General features: G+C 39.3%; 1 protein-coding gene across 2 annotated transcripts in view; it reads right to left on the reverse strand.

Moving 5' to 3' along the window:
- LOC122794052 (mitogen-activated protein kinase kinase kinase kinase 5-like) overlaps positions 1-18,430 on the reverse strand; it is a 1,947,254-nt gene that overhangs the window by 1,850,047 nt on the left and 78,777 nt on the right. The window lies entirely within an intron of this gene.

An 18,430-nucleotide genomic window follows, 5' to 3' on the forward strand; every position in this document is an offset into this window, starting at 1 on the left:
ACATCTTTTATTTTTTTGATACCCTTTTGTTGGTTACTTCGCAGTATTAGAGTTTTGTGATCATTCATAGGTTCATAGGTGTGTACTAAGTTAATGGCCCTGGAGCCTTTACAAGCCCAGTCCAAAAAAAATTGCCCAGGCACCGTGCCACCCAACGTTAGTTCACAGCACCCCTATCCGATAGAGCAACTAGAATGATCCCTGGAGTGAACTTTCTGTTGCCCATCCACTCATCAAGATTTCTCTTGAAGAGGGCCAGCGAGGTGCTCTGCTTGACATGAATGGGAAGCTTATTCCAGAGTATGGGCAGTCTTTGGGAGAGGAACCTGTCCCTCCAGCATGTACTGTTAATTGTGGTAATGAGGTTGTGATCTCTGGAGCGTGTGGCATGCCGGGGGATTGGGATTTCTTTAAGTGTAGCATTTCAAGTAGGGCTGGGTCGGACATGGCTTTGTAAGTCAAGCAGAGATCACCTCTAAGTAGACGATAAGAGACTGAGAACAGCTGAAGTTTCTTGAGTCTGTTCATGTAGGACATATGTTTAAGGCCTACGATCCTTTTTGTGAAGTACTTTTGTGGCCTGTCCAGCTGTTGTAGGTGTCTGCTCAGGTACATGCCAAATGGGGCATTATACTGGTTTACCTTTGAAAGGTTGGAAGTCAAAAAGTTTGTTTTTGATATATACAACTTACTGTCTGTTATGCATATATGAATGCGAGCTTATGTGTTGTTGTGATATTAGAAGGTGAATCCATTACATGAAGTAGTCATTCGTAGCTTCCCTGAACTGCATAGCGTGAATAGCAGAGTGTTAAATAAGTAACAGTTTGTAAAGACGCAATGCAGGTAAGGGGTACAGAGAAAGTTTTATAACATGATCTGAGTGTGTAGTGGTTTTACCGTAACAGAATGGTATCTGTATTTTTACAGGGTGATGAAGCAGGTAACGTGAACTACAAGCCTGGAATACTCAATGCTGTCTATGTCACAACCACAACACAGAAAGGGAGGAAATTGTTAGTAGTGGATGGGTATCAATACCATCAGGAGAAGGCTGTAAATGTGAAGCAGTATTGGTGCTGCATAAGGAAAAATAAGGAGAGGTGTAAAGGCAGGTGTGTCACTGAAGCGGAGTGTGATAGTTATAAATTATTGAAGAGTACAGAGCACTATCATGCTTCTGATGTCCTTAAAACAGAGGTATTCAGGGTACGTGACCAGTTGAAAAGATGGGCAGAACACTCTATAGAGGACCCCTATACAGTGGTCTCTGAAGTACTAGCCACTAACATTGTCCGATGTAATTCATGAGCTACCCAACACGACTGCCTTAAAGCAAAGTATCACTAGACATAGATATAACAAGAAAGTGACCACCTTTAAAGCCATGCGCTCATTGAGGGATTTGAGCCCTGACATGCTACCCATTAAATTGGGTGCCTTTATAGTACATCACAGCAGCGGTGATAATGATAACTCTGTTCATTTAGTTGTGATAACTACTGTGGATAACCTGAAAATGCTCTGTAACTCTGAGTACATTATGGCAGATGGCACTTTTCCAATCAGCATCTCTGAATGTCGCCAGGTATATAGTATACACTGTGCTTTGGATAATGCAAATTGTAGGAAAGTCCTTCCAGTGGTGTATGGCATTTTACCTAGCAAGTTTGAACAGTGCTATGATATGTTTTGGAGTATTGTGTTGGAGTTATGTGTACAGCATGATTTGAGATTAATGCCTAACATGGTCCTTACTGATTTTGAAAGAGCACCCTTAAATTGTATAAAGAGGCATCTAAGTGGGGCTGCTGCAAAGGGCTGCTGGTTTCACTTCTGCCAGATAGTCTGGCGTCAGATTCAAAAGTTACATTTACCCTTTGCATTTGGAAGCAATGTGTCATTTGCTATTCTTTGCAAGGAAATCCCAGCAATGGCATTTGTTTCCCCAGTGGATCATGTTGCATGCACATTTGCAGAGATTGAAGCAGATATGCCAGATAATGGTAAGCCGCTGTGTACTTTCTTCAAGGAAAACTATATCCTGGGTAGACCACGTAGATATGGTATGCATGGTACAACCTCAGAAAGGTTACCTCCCACATTTGAAATTCCCTTCTGGAATCAATATGATACATGTAAAATGGACTATCCTCGTAGCCAAAATGCTGTAGAAGGATGGCATAGGAAGCTACGCAGTTTGATGGGGAAAAAGCAGTTATATTTGTTAGATGTGTTGCATGCTATCCAGTTGGAGCAAAATCATGTGGATGATCTGCATATTAGGCATGAGTTGTGTGTACCATCACCACCTAAAAGGAAAAGGCTAATGGATAAGGAAGCTTCCTTTGAAAGGCTTCTCTGCAACAGGGCTGAATTTACTGCACGAGGCTTTGTGAAATTAGTTGCTAAACACTGTTCATTTTAAACATGGCACACTAATTCTAATGTATTAGGAAGATGTTTGACTTGGAGCATACACAGCTATGGAGTATTTATGGAGTTGGAATGTTTTTGTTTCTAGATGTGATTGCACTTTGAAAACGGACTGTAAGCTACATGTGACGTAAATGTAACATGATGTTTGCAGAACCAATTACTTTCCTGTACACTTCTTTGCTTTGCAGGTGGTTGGTGTTTAGGTCTGTTGTTTACCTCTATATGCACAGGAGTTACGAGATATACTCACAGGTTCAAATAAAGTCGAAAATGGATTTCCACATGTAATTCAACATTTTGTGAATCGGTGTTGCGATTTTTCAATGAAACGGGTAACCTATATGACTGTTTGTCTTTTTGATTTTCAACCTTTCAAAGGTAAACCATTATATTCAATGATTGGTCTAATGAGGGATGAGTAGAGAGGAATAATGACCTCTTTCTTCCTGGATGCAAAACCTTTGGTTATAAGATATGCCACGTAGAAGGACTTTCTGACCATAGTGACAATGTGGTGGTCGAAGGTGAGGTGGCTGTTGACCTGAGTGCCCAGATCTCTTATGGCCCCTTCAGTGCTCAATGGACTCCCATCAACATGGTAATTGATGGGAACTGAATTTTTTCCAAAGGGGATGACAACGCATTTTTTGGCGTTAAGCTTCAGGCCATGGTTCCGACACCAGTCATTAGTCTCAGTGAAGCCCTTTTGTAGGATGTCTGTATCAACTGGGGAGTTGATAATGACTCCTAGCTTGCAGTCATCAGTGACCAAACCCTGTGGGACTGGTCGACAGTCTGACTTGGAATCTGCAACTTTCACTCTGTGGGTCTTGTCTGTGAGCCAATTTGCAAGCCACCTAGTGATGTAAGGATTGATGCCTAGTTTAGTGAGTTTATCAATAATACCTGAGTGGGGAATGGTATCAAAGGCCTTGGCCAGGTCAAGGTAGGCTGTATGCACTGCCTTACCCTCATCGACAGTCTTGGTGACTGCCTTGAAGAAATCAACCAGGTTCAGCAGGCAGGATCTTCCCTTGACAAAGCCAGACTGTGTGGGGTCAAGAGTTTGGAGATTGCCTCTATCTTTGTTAAGCAGGTCCATGATGATGTGCTCCATAGCTTTGCATACCAGACTCATCAGGCTAATGGGGCAATAGTTCCCAGGATCTGTAGTTGCTCCCCCTTTATGGAGCCAGATGACTGTAGCAGTTTGCCATTCGTTAGGGACATAGCCTGAAGTAAGGCTGTGATTGAACAGGGCACACAGATGTGGTCCCACTTCGTTTTGTAGCTCATGTAAGACACAACCAGGGATATTATCAGGTCCCATGGATGCTGTATTCTTGGCTTTGGACAATGCAGCTTTTATCTGTGCTGCAGAAATGGTGGGTACCAGGATTAATTCTGGTATTGTGATAGGGCTCTTGGGGAGAGGGAGAGGGGTAAAGTCGGCACTGAATCTGGCGGCCAGTATGTTGGCTATATCTGTTGGCTCAGTATAGGAGGTGCCATTTTCCAATAACTCAGAACAAATCTGGGTATTGCCTTTGAGGTTTTTGATATAGCTATTGAAGGCTTTGGGGCTGTTTTTGGTGTCAGCCACAATTCTGCTTTCACAGCTGGCTTTAGAGAATTTGATAAGGTATATCAGCTTTTTGCTGAGACTGATAAGGGAGGTTTCCAGTCTTGTGACTTAATTTTTTTCTGCAACAGTTTCCTCCTTCTGTTGTAGAGTTTATTGATGGCTGGGGACCACCAGATTAGCTTCCTTTTTTGGAGGAGAGCATCTTAGGTCTATTTGGTATGGCAAGGTCCATGCATTTGTGTACATGCTCGTACAGTGCATTGGTGTATGATTTGGCAGTCATGCAGTTATTTTCCATTGGTATGGGTGCCGAGAAGTTAGCCACCTCTGTTTTTAGGAGCCCAAAGTTGGCTTTAGAGAAGTTTTTCAGGGTGGTCACCTTAGCTGGGAGTGTAAGTGAGATGTAGTTTTCCATGATGATCAGTTTGTGGTCAGATTTAACCAGGGAGAAACTGACTATAGGTGTGGAGCAATGGTCTCCCATGTTGGTGAAAACAAGGTCGAGGATGTTGCTTCCTCTAGTGGGGGTCAGAATGAGCTGGTCCAGAGAACTGGAGTTGATAAATTCCAGAAAGTGTTGGGCCTGTACTTTGGCACTTGAATAGTTTTCCCAGTTGATAGAAGGGTAGTTGAAGTCACCCAGTATGAGAGTATTGGGTTGGACCTTGATAGATTCCAGAGTGTTTAGGAACTTGGAGTGGGAGTCTAGGGACATGCTTGGGGTTCTGTAGCAGGCTATGACTTGTATTGTTGTCTTACCCAGTGTTAGTTGTACCTGAAGTATCTCAGATGCATTGTGGTGGGCTACCAGTCTAGAGGTGTGTGTATCCTTTAAGAATATGGAGACACCACCGCCTTTGGAGCTTCCGGCCATATTCTGAGGTCGAAAGGTATGGAATGAGTTGTAGCCTGGGAGCGCAGGGGTGCTTTCTGCCTCTTTAAACCAGGTCTCCATTACAGCACTGATGACGACATTCTCCATTTTGAGGAGAGCTTCAAGCGAGTGCATCGTGAGATTTAGACTTCTAGCACTGAGCAGCATGACCCTCAGATTGCATTTGTTTGTAGCTGTTACATTGGAATTTTGGCCTCTGGAACACTGCCTAAAAAAGGCACTATAGGGGTGGCAAAAGCCTTAGCCAGTACTCAGAATGCCAGGGATGACAGATGCAGGCTGTCTCTGGCAAAGCGTCGAGGTCTGTCGATCATGTCTTCCCAGGCATACACATACTGGATCCCCTTAGAATGATGTCAGAAACTTAGCCAATTGTTGAAGTCAATCATTTTCTGCTCATACTGTGGTATCATTCTGGGTGACAGAATTATACTGCTCAGGGCTAGGGTCATACCTGCCTGGCCAACATAATCTGAGAGTTCCATCACATCTCTTTTCATGTAGTCCAGGGAGGTACGTCTCAGGTCATTCACACCCACATGAATAATGGCTGAGTCATATTTGTACTTGTTGTGGAGTGACCTGAGTGCATGTGTTATGTGGCAGATCATGGCACCTGATAGACAACCGACTGTCACTTTTCCTTGTTCAACCTAGTGAGTGGGACATCAGTGTGCCTTACAATTGAGTCTCCTATGATTAGTACATTGGGCAAAGTGTTTTGCCTGAAGGGCTTGGGTTGAGGGGCACACTGTGGTGGTGAGCTATGTGTTCTGGGGTGGTGTTGTGTTGTGGTGGTCGGGTGCATTTCTGTTTTAGGGGTCTCTGATGTTTGGGTAATTTCTTTATTGAGAGCTTCCATTAAGGTGGGTGTATCATTTGTGTTTCTAGGTGTGGATTATGATGGTTGGTGTTTTGGAGGGCTGTGTGTTCTATGTAGTGAGTTGCAAGTGTTGACCTTCTCCTCTTGACCAGCTAGTCTGGTCTTGGTTGGAGCATGCACTGCTTCCAGTTTGGTGATATAAGTGCATCTCTCACAGGTATGAGTGTTGAGAGGGAAGAGGAGAGGATTGTCTGTGTATATTAGACAGCTGTCTAATTCACAGATCTGATGTTTTATGTATAGCTAATGATAACATTTCACTCTACTGACTCCTGGTAAACAGTTGCACAGCCATACTTCCAATGGGGTTTTAAGACTGGCATTATTATAGAGCACAATATGCTGATGCTACCAGAGCAGGAAAAGCCCTATATTCCTGGCACACATTTTGGTTCAGGGCAATTGTACTTCTCTTAGATGGAACAACACAGTTAGCTTTTGCTGTCATAGACAGGTTTATAACAGAATGGACCTCTCCGTAGTGACATTCAGGAGATCGTCTATGACATGGAGCTTGAGATCAACTACAACATGGAGCTTGAGATCAACTACAACATGGAGTGTGAGCTTGACTATAACATGGAGCATGAGATTGACTGCAACATGGGATGTGAGAATAGCTGTAACATGGAGCATGAGATTGAATACAACATGGACCATACTATAACATGGAGCATGAGATCAACTACAATGTGGAGCATGAGACTGACTATAACATGGAGCATGAGATCGACAGCAACATGGAATGTGAGAATGACTATAACATGGAGCATGAGATCGAATATAACATGAACCATGAGATCGACTATGACATGGAGTGTGAGATTGACTATAACATGGAACATGAGATAGATTATAACATGGAGTGTGAGACTGACTATAACATGGAGCATTAGATCAACTATAACATGGAGCATGAGGGGACTGGAGCAGATGTCCCTTTAATGAGCCCAACACTACCTTTAGTATGTAACACATGGATGGTTATCTCCTATGTATTTGTCCTGTTTAAAGTGTTATGCTAGTTACTTATAAAAGTAATAAGTTACTATAACTAGTTACATTTCAGTGAAAGTACTATATTACTATTACTTATTACTTTTCTGAAAAAGCAATATATTACTATTACTAGTTACTAACTAAATTAACACATTACTTTTACATAAGTATGGTTTATCAATTATAATATTGAGATTTACTCACACAAGTAAGCACATGCATGTAAGTGTATTATTAACTTTGTACACACAATGTTACAATGATGATGAATAGCATTTAACAGGTGAAAAACTCCAGCAGACTAGTCTTCATAGCTGGGCAGCACAGTGATGCAGTAATTAGCATTATCACCGCACAGTAAAAGGTTCTCCAGTTTGATTCTTGGTTGGGGTGCCTTCCGTGTGGAGTCTGCATGTCCTCCCTGTGTTTGCTTGGGTTTCCTCCAGGTGCTCCTGTTTCCTCCCACATTCCCAAGACATGCTGCAGATGGATTGAACATTCTAAATTGGCCCTAGGTGTGTGTGTGTGCCTTCTGAGGAAGGTTAGGTATTGGGCTGGCAACTCGATACCGTAAAACTCTACTGCCACTTGTTCTGTGGCCTGATGAACTTCTGTGGTGACCCCTAACAGGAGCAGCCAAAAGGTAATGAAGATGACTAGTCTTTATAGCTAGAGAGTCACAAATAATAATTAAACCAAACCATACACAGCTAAGTAGCACAAGACCTATAAAAACACATTTTCTCAATTTTCAGAAACTAAAAATCTAAACCCAAAAAGAATTTTAAATAGAACATAACAAAAAAATTGTCAAGACAAAATTTGGTTGATCATAGACCCACCTGAAGAGTCCTGCTTGATGCAGTGGATTGGGGTGTTGTGTGTTAAACCAAGGAGTGGTGAGTTCAATTCTGATTGACGGTGGTATGGAGAACCAATGCTGTTTATTATACAGCAAGGTAAGGATATGATCTCTAGCAGGCTAGAATTGTCCTAGCATTAGGGGGTATTTTAATAGGTGAGAGTCTCACAGTACTAGGGCAGGGCTGGAGACTGGTCATCATTAGCTTTCACCTCCTTGCAGTGCTAAAAAAATGAAGTAAATTATGCTCCAGACTAATTCTAAAGATCTATTATGAATCATACTTTTCAACCTGGAGATATCAAAAATCTGGACAAAGGCCCATGAAAAGTAGGTACGTCTGGCCAAAATCTGGACAATAATCAACATAAAATTTGCATGTATAATAACATAACTCCGCACACTCCAATGGAATTGTGGGATATTAGCATTCAAATAATTTTGAAAATGTTCCCAGATTTAACATTAACTCTGAAATACACACATCACACAGGAACACCAGTTAACGTCCCTTTACAGCGTTAACAAAAAAAGTAGTAGTCAATAGGCATGTAAAACACTTTGCATTCTACTTTCTGTCCTAACACACTTCTAACATATGCACACTGATGTCACATTAGCTGCACCCTTACAGAAATTCATTAAAATAACATACATCAGTAACTGTAACATATATAAAAGAACTGTACCTTCTGTTAATCTTAATATGAAACTAAAGTATGTCACAACAATCACTGGTATAACAAGCCACTGTTGTTGTCAATATGTGGATATCAGTCTGATCAATGGATAAAATAAATCTGATTCAGAAACCTTCTGCTCTTGTAGTATGTAAATACCAATGTGCATTAGTAGGTTTTGTAAACAAATCTGGTAGCTGCTGATGCTGGGCACTAACTCATACTTCTAACTGTAGCCAAAAGGCAGGACACTGGTGAACTGACAATCCTCCAAATTGTAAATGCAAGAACCAACAGCCAACAGAATCCCAGTAGCTCGAGCAGAGGTACTCGTAGGAAGCTGTAAATTCCAATAATCCACGAAACAGAAGCCGCTAATGCTAAAAACTGATTTATTGTAGTATAAACACTCAGAGCTCCACACAGAAAAAGCAGGTTTAGCGCTTTCATCCGCCTACAGCAGACTTCTTCAGAACCACCTGGTACCAATTAGTTGATTCAATAAATAGCTTGCTTGGCGCCAAAAAAGCTGCCCATACCATCTCATTAAAATGAACTATTATAACAATGTTAAAAATGTTAAAAACCATGAATATACTTTATATAGTGTTGCTATATGAATAAATAAACAACTTCATAACAATATACATAAAAAATATACATATAAATATAAACAATATGTTAAATAATATGTTAAATAATGAATATAGGCTCAATGGCAGAAAAAATGTAGACATAATATATTATTATGAAATTATGAAATAAGGTCTTTGATAAAAACAAAATATACCCACACCTTAGCCACGGTCTAAAAGTAAAAAAGGTTTAATACTTATACTATCATTAAGACCTGGCCAGGTGGTAGCATCACAAAGTATCTGCCATTTGCTTTCCAAACAAGACAAACCTACCTTCCAGTTACCCCCACAAGCAACTATATCAATATAATCAATAATAGTGAATTTAAAGGAGTGTAGTATCCCTTTTTCACTAACGTGTTTGCTGAGTGCATTTTTCATATCAACTTTTTTGATCTTATATAAATGTTCGTATATACAGGTTTTAAGCTTCCTCTCCGTCTTGCCAATGTAGAAGGCTTGACAGAAGGAGCAATTGGCTAAATAGACCACTCTCTTTGTGTTACAATTCCCTTTTCTACTATGACATACTGTTCTATTCATATTATGAAGTCTAATAGTCTTATTTTCATTAACATACTGACATTGACTACAGCTACCGCATTTACTAGTATGTTCCTGGTTGTTCTTCAGTCTATCCTTTTTCTTAACACCTTCTATAATTCTTTTTAGATTGTCGGAAGTTTTATACACACAACTGGGGCGGTCACCTAAAAGCGTACCAATACCATCAGATAAGGTGATCAAGTCCTAGTGTCTGTTCAAAATTTCCTTAACTAAGTTCGTAAATGGGTTGAACATTATGACACACACATTTCTTCTACTGTCGGAGTCATTCTTTTTCTTATTCTTGTCTATAAACTTGTTGCCCAAAAGAGGAACATACACTTTCCCCCAATTGTTGGTTACATATTTGGTCACTTGCTCCAACATTGTATCCGGATACCCTCTACATGAAAACATGTCAGTAATGATCTTCATTTGGTACTCCATAGTCTCCCTCGTAGAGGACATACGTGCAACTCGGATGCATTGCCCTTTAAGCACATTCCTAAAAATATGTGGGGGATGACAGCTACCGTATTGGATGTAATCATTGGAAAATGTTGATTTTCTATAAATTTTTGAACCAAAACCATCACCTGTGTTACTGATATATGTGTCCAAATATGGTATACCCAACTTTTCAATTTTATGTGTAAATCTGAGAAAATTGGTTGTATTATTCAAATATGTAATGAATCTGGGTATATCTTCAACTGGACCTTTCCAAATAATAAATAAATCATCCAAATAATGGGTGTATAGGGCAATGTACTTATAGTATTCATTTGGTATAACAAATCTGTTTTCCCACTCGAGCATGACAAGATTAGCGAATATGAGGGCACAATATGCCCCCATAGCCACTCCCGAATCTGTCTAAAATATTCTCCTTGAAATTGTATGTAGTTGTGATCAAGTACAAGCTTCATCATGTCCAAGATAAGACAGATTCTATCCCAAGGCTGTTGCCAAAATATTCAAGACCAATGGTGTTAGGGATACAAGAAAACAAGTCTTGGACATCGATGGTTAGGAACATAAGATCTGCAGACCACATATCCGGTGTTATTTTACTGAGAAAATCCCATGAATCCCTCGTGAGATGGGGAACATTATTGTATACATATTTACACCAATGATCAATAGTTACCCCTAAATTGAATGTTTTAGATTTAGAACCGGAGATAATAGGTCTCAAAGGGGGGTTATCGACAAATTTGTGTATTTTAGGAATGCCAACGATGTTGGACATCCTAGGGTATTCATTTCTTATAAATGTGTACACCTCGTCCATGGTACGGTTGTCCAGTAAATATTCTTCTATAGTCAAGTCAATTCTGTGGTACCCAATATTAATTTGGTTTAAAGAAACCTCTTCATAATTTCCAGAATTGAAGAGAATGTCGTGAATGGCCTTGGAATAGCTGATGGTATCAAAAATAACCAAGCCACCCCCTTTGTCAGGCTTCATGATCCTGATATCACTATTGGCCACTACGTGATCTAAACACACTCTCTCTCCAATGGTGAGGTTGTCACAAAAAAGCGAGGAGTACCATGGGTCCCTCTGAATGTTTCCATACAACCTGTGGAGGTCCTTACAGACCATTCTCTCATAGTTTGCCACATGAGGGTTAGCTACAGGAATATAAGCACTTTTCCTAACTAACTTCTTAGGTGAACCAATATGTGTGTCATCTTTAAACTGTAATGCCAACTGAAGTCTACGACAGTATAGCTTAACTTCCTTAATCGTATCAACCACATTAAAATTAGATGTTGGGATAAATTTCATCCCCTTACTAAACAGCGTAAAGAACTCATGTGTGATATATACATCAGTGAAGTTATATACTTTAAAACCAGAAAAGGTATGAATAGATACTTTTCGAGTGGTATTAACAGGTATGTCCTCCAAATTGTGTGTGAGTATATATAATATGACATATGCATGTGTGTGTGTGTGTGTGTGTGTGTGTGTGTGTGTGTGTGTGTGTGTGTGTGTGTGTGTCCTCTTACAGACTGGCACTGTACCCATGATTTGTTTGTCTACCTTACACCCCACTGCTTGCTATGGGGCTCCTGCTCCCTCACAACACTGAACTCGTTAAATTAACTATCAGAGAATGTCTGAATAAAACAGTAAAGTAATGTTTCTGGAATGTATAAAATAACTTAATTGTAAAGCAGTAGTGTTGTACTCATTATATATGTAGAAGCTGTAGAAGTATTGTTCTTTAAGAATACAGGAATGTGTGCCTAAAATACCAGATTAAAAATATTGTAAAAAGTTTCACAGTGGAATGTGATATACTGTTAAATGTCTTCTTTTGTTAAGCAGCACAAATAATACCACATATATGTAATGGAACAGCTGTGATCAAACATTTGGTTGATAAGATATATATATATATATATATATATATATATATATATATATATATATATATATATATATATATATATATATATATATATATATATATATATATATATATATATATATATATATATATATATACCAGCATCAAGAGTGTGGTATCTTGGGGAATTACATTTATTCTGTGGTATGGTTATCTTAGACAATGTAATTAAGTAGCATGGGTGTAGAGGAGGCCCTTGCTCTTTGCAGCATTCCTCTTTGATAACTGCATCACTTAGTATTTAATGTAACTTCAAAGTTTATAAGCGCCCTATTGAAATTTTTTTCTTGATTTCAGACCATCCCCACACACACACACACACACACACACACACACACACACACACACACACACACACACACACACACACACACACACATTAGGTTTGGCTAATGACTATGTTTAAATTTTTTTATGCTGAGCGGTGTACAGGTTCTGAGGGCTAACAGCTCTTAAACTACATTTCTTTACATCGGGGAAACATTTGAAACACAAACTCACTAACATGGCATTCACCTTACAAACAGCAGGATAATATGTGATTGTACCTACCAATTATTCTTGATTTTGGCTTTGTTTTTTTGCCCTGTCTCTGGCAAATGCTTGATTTTCTGTTAAGTTGTTTAGGATTTCAACAACTCAGTATATCTTATTGTTCAAAATGCATACTGACACAAAATATGTAAGTGAATTAGAACAATAGATGCCTGAATCTGAATCCTTATACACCTCCATATTATCTACATGTGGGTCATGAAATCAATGACACTGGCAATTGTTCCTATAGTCAGTAAGGAGTAGCAAAGTGTCCTCCTTAAAGGAGAAGATGCTGCCATTATGGGTTGTTTTTTTAATTAAAGCCTCTTAAAAGTGAGATGGTTACAGTGCCCTTGTATGCATGAGAAAATTGGGATTTAATGGGACCAATGGGGAATTTGTGGCATCCTATTATTTTGAGCTCAAAATCAGGAAATGCTGAGGAATTTGGTACAGCTGAGAGGTATGTTATGAATACTATGTGTTATGTTGTGCCAACATTGTGTTATAATTTTTTATCGAAATTATTCCTTCAAAGTCTCTATTACCTCCTAACATCTGATTACTATCCATACTATCCAGGGCCCCCAGAAGTTTTATATCGCTCTTTAGGGACAAATCTCCCACATTGAGGACCACTGGTTTAAGCAAAAATAATTGAATAGTAACTCACATTTAAGTTACTAGATACTAAAAAGTGATCTATTACTATTACTTTATTACTAGTTTGAAAAAGTAACCAGTTATATTACTATTTACTAGAAACTTTAATATATTACATATTGTAATATATTACTCCCATCACTGCCTGTTTATTATGCATTTGCGTTTATCATGCATTGTTTTAATCAGCTCCTTTGCTGAGGATTAAACAAGCATCTTCCTCCACCTTCTATTTTAACTTAGTTTATACACACTGAGAATGATACCTGCTCATGTTTGTATTCACTTTTCTTAAATGTTGTTGTGTTACACAAAGTTACAATCATAGCACCTTTTACATCATAGCACAAAATCATTCGGCCTAGGGTGAAAATGCCTGCCTAATGAACTTTGCCTCTGTGCTGTTCTTTTTCATGCATCCTTCTAAGTAAGGTGGCTTAAAATGGAAGTTAAATGAAATGCGTTACTGTTGATGCTGCCTCTTCTTACATACTTCTGAGTCCCACTGCCTGCTCAAAAATATTTATCCATTCTGTACCCTCACTCCTCTGTTTTTTTTTTTTTTTTTTTTTTTAATTTTTAACTTCATAAAATCCAGCAGACAACATTGATAACTTGACCCTTACATCAGAGCAACTGTATACAATATTGATGAAGTAAGCTATCAGAACGTAGTGTAGTATTTGTAGTGCATGATCACACTGCTCGACCTGTGGTTCACTGAAAGACAAATAATTATAATAAATATCTGTTTTACTCACAAACCATGTTCATATATTACATCTGTATGCAGTTTGGATTTCCTATTAAACAACAGCAGTGGCCTGAGATAATTGCTTTACAGCAAAGAACAATAACACTACTGACTGCTGCCCTTGGACTTGACATTAGGAAGGTTTGAAATACTATACATGACTGAATTCTGTTTTAAATTTATTTGTTAACCTGGAAAGTCTGACTTGGAACGTAGCCAATTTTCAACAGAGGCCTAGGGAGAAACACTCCAGACACATGTCTTTGAACATGGGAGGAAACTAACACAAATGCAGAGAGAACATACAGACTCCCCACAGAAAGCACACCAACTGAGAATCAAACCAGAAAACCTTTGGCTGTGACGCAACAATGCTACCATTGCACTACTGCTCTATCCGGTTGTATTAAATGCAATTTCAAGGGTTCACTCATATTCAGGGACACTGGTTTTACAGTTAAGAAGAAATAATCAACAGCAAATGAAAACTGCATAGTTTTATTTAATGTCAAACACAATGCTCTGGTTGATATTTCAAATTGCAAACACACTGCTTCCCTCTGCAGGCATTACACATTCTAGCCCAACCTTTATAGTTCTAAATTCCTCCTGAATGGAGCTAGAACAAAGCAGATTTGTTGATATATGCAGTCATAACAACATTATTGTTGATATAATTACATTATTTGATGATTCATTCAGCCTACTACACTCATTTCAAAACCCAAGTATGTGGGAAGATAGCAGGATGATTCTCTTTTTTGCAAAACACATCTCATCTATTAAATGAATAAACTACTGATTCTGTCTTCATGATTGACTTTGCTAGACTATGCTGTCATTATAAACATGCAAATGAAATGGCATATATTTAGTTGCACTAGATGTTTGTATCCATCATATCTGCAAAATTCTGCCTTCACAGCCTGATGACTGCCTGCTATCAATAGGTAAATACTATAGCAATAACCCACACCTGGGTGTGGGTAATGCGGGATTTACCCACGGTTGGCGTGGTTTGGTCCCGAGGGCGAAGCCCAAGGGACCAAACAAAGACAACCGTGGGTAAATCCCGCATTACCCACACCCAGAAGTGGGTTATTGCTATTATACTATGACATTATTTAAGAAAAGAAATAATTACTTTTCTTAAATAATGGCATTATATAATGCCTCTTTGCTGCCCTTCCGCAGCTGTCTGGTATCCTTGGCAGTTCTGATGTACTGCGCATGCCTACGGAGTACATTAGAGCTTTCGCCAAAAGCAACGGAGAAAGCAAGATCTCAGTTGCTTTTTACAAACTGTTACGCTATGTTAAATGGGTTTAACATGAAGACACTTTAAAATAAGCAACGGATATCTCCACTGCTTATTTTAAAACTGTCTCGCTATGTTAAACCCATTTAACATAGCGAGACATGTTTAAAAAACAAGCAACGGAGAAAGCAAGATCTCCGTTTCTTTTTACACTGTGTCGCTATGTTAAAGGAGTTTAACATAGCGAGGGCAGCTTTAAAAAGCAACGGAGATCTCCGTTGCTTTTTAAACCTGTGTCACTATGTTAAACTCTTTTAACATAGTGAGACAGTGTTCAAGAGACTTATACTAATGGAAAAGTCCAGGCGACCGGACCTTTTCCATTAGTATAAGTCGAGTTTGACAACGTGCACGCTGGCCAATCAGCGCACGCTTTGGAATATTAATGGGGGTCATGGTATATAGCAATAGCCCACGGGTGTGGTAATGCGGGATTTACCCATGGTTGGCATGGTTTGGTCCCAAGGGCGGCCCGAGGACCAAACAAAGACAACCGTGGGTAAATCCCGCATTACACACCCAGAAGTGGTTATTGCTATTATATATGACATTATTTAAGAAAAGAAACAATTACTTTTCTTAAATAATGGCATTGTATAATGCCTCTTTGCTGCCCTTCTGCAGCTGTCTGTCATCCGCGGCAGTTCTGATGTACTGCATGCCTACGCAGTACATCAGAGTTGGCCAAAAGCAACGGAGAAAACAAGATCTCCGTTGCTTTTTTACTGTTTTGCTATGTTAAATGGGTTTAACATAGCGAGACAGCTTTAAGATAAGCAACGGAGATGTCTGTTGCTTATTTTAAAGCTGTCTAGCTATGTTAAACCCATTTAACATAGCGAGACAGGTTTAACAAAAAAGCAACGGAGAAAGCAAGATCTCCGTTGCTTTTACTGTGTTGCTATGTTAAAGGAGTTTAACATAGCGAGACAGCTTTAAAAAAAGCAACGGAGATCTCCGTTGCTTTTTTTAAACCTGTGTCGCTATGTTAAACTCTTTTAACATACCGAGACAGTGTTTTAAAAAAAGACTTATACTAATGGAAAAGTCCGGGCGACGGACCTTTTCCATTAGTATAAGTCGATTTACAACGTGCACGCTGGCCAATCAGCGTGCACGTTTTGGAATATTAATGGGGGGGTCATGGTATAATACAAAGGGCCAGATTCAGGAAGCCTCCGTGTAAGAGTTATAACTCTTACACGGAGGCTGCAGTTAAACTGTGTGATGTCAGCATGTCATGCATATGCATGAGGTGCATGAGGCATGCTGAATCACACCAGTAACTCTTACACGGTCCGTGTAAGAGAGTAGGGGGCGTGTCTGTAGGCTAAGCTCTGCAAGTGGACACGCCCCCGGAAAACTATAATGGCTGAAAGTAAACAGCCACGAGAAAGGCCATGAAAATGTGAATAAACACACTATACAACACATGCCCCGACTGGCCATCAGTGTATAAAGTGAAGAGATGTCATAAAAGTAAATGAAAACCTTTTTTTTTTGTTAAACCCGTAAATGTTTGCTACTGTGTGCGGGTGTGCTACTAGCGCAATCACAGTTAGCAGTCAGGCGAAAAGGATATAAGAACTAAATATGCAAAGCAAGCCAAGAAATAATAGCTTAGTGGTAGAGTACCGCCTATGTGTAGGCAAGCAGGGTTCGAGCCCCTACAACAACCTTTTTATTTTTGTAAATAAGCACTAAAAAGCCCCCAGACAGTATTGTACAATGTAAATGTATTCCCTTTTGTAAAATGGAATGAAACAGAGCATATATTTTGAAGTAACATAAGAATAAAAATAGTCAGAAATGTACTGATAGCTAAGCTGCCGTGAGACAGAGTGCCCGTAGCAGTAGTGTTAAAAAGCTGCAAACTGCGTGCCCGTTGCCAAGCAGCGGATAAACAGGCTGAAACTGTGTGCAATTAGCTGAACATGTGTGTCACTAGCCAATTACGATTTATCCCAGCGCACACTGTTTGCGCGCTCCCACAAGCTAACTGCCAGTGCGCAAGTTACCTCCGCAAACGAAAGAGACCAGGTTTAAAGTGCTTAAAAGTGCTTTTGGCATGTTTGATTGACAGGTCTTCAACTCATTTCTGTCAGGAAAAGCAAAAGTAGTTGCCAGATTCGAACACAGGATACCCATCAGAGCAACTGTATACAATATTGATGAAGTAAGCTATCAGAACGTAGTGTAGTATTTGTAGTGCATGATCACACTGCTCGACCTGTGGTTCACTGAAAGACAAATAATTATAATAAATATCTGTTTTACTCACAAACCATGTTCATATATTACATCTGTATGCAGTTTGGATTTCCTATTAAACAACAGCAGTGGCCTGAGATAATTGCTTTACAGCAAAGAACAATAACACTACTGACTGCTGCCCTTGGACTTGACATTAGGAAGGTTTGAAATACTATACATGACTGAATTCTGTTTTAAATTTATTTGTTAACCTGGAAAGTCTGACTTGGAACGTAGCCAATTTTCAACAGAGGCCTAGGGAGAAACACTCCAGACACATGTCTTTGAACATGGGAGGAAACTAACACAAATGCAGAGAGAACATACAGACTCCCCACAGAAAGCACACCAACTGAGAATCAAACCAGAAAACCTTTGGCTGTGACGCAACAATGCTACCATTGCACTACTGCTCTATCCGGTTGTATTAAATGCAATTTCAAGGGTTCACTCATATTCAGGGACACTGGTTTTACAGTTAAGAAGAAATAATCAACAGCAAATGAAAACTGCATAGTTTTATTTAATGTCAAACACAATGCTCTGGTTGATATTTCAAATTGCAAACACACTGCTTCCCCTCTGCAGGCATTACACATTCTAGCCCAACCTTTATAGTTCTAAATTCCTCCTGAATGGAGCTAGAACAAAGCAGATTTGTTGATATATGCAGTCATAACAACATTATTGTTGATATAATTACATTATTTGATGATTCATTCAGCCTACTACACTCATTTCAAAACCCAAGTATGTGGGAAGATAGCAGGATGATTCTCTTTTTTGCAAAACACATCTCATCTATTAAATGAATAAACTACTGATTCTGTCTTCATGATTGACTTTGCTAGACTATGCTGTCATTATAAACATGCAAATGAAATGGCATATATTTAGTTGCACTAGATGTTTGTATCCATCATATCTGCAAAATTCTGCCTTCACAGCCTGATGA

Source organism: Protopterus annectens, chromosome 1.part0, assembly GCF_019279795.1.
Source record: "Protopterus annectens isolate FY-2018-M chromosome 1.part0, PAN1.0, whole genome shotgun sequence".
NCBI lineage: Eukaryota > Metazoa > Chordata > Ceratodontiformes > Protopteridae > Protopterus > Protopterus annectens.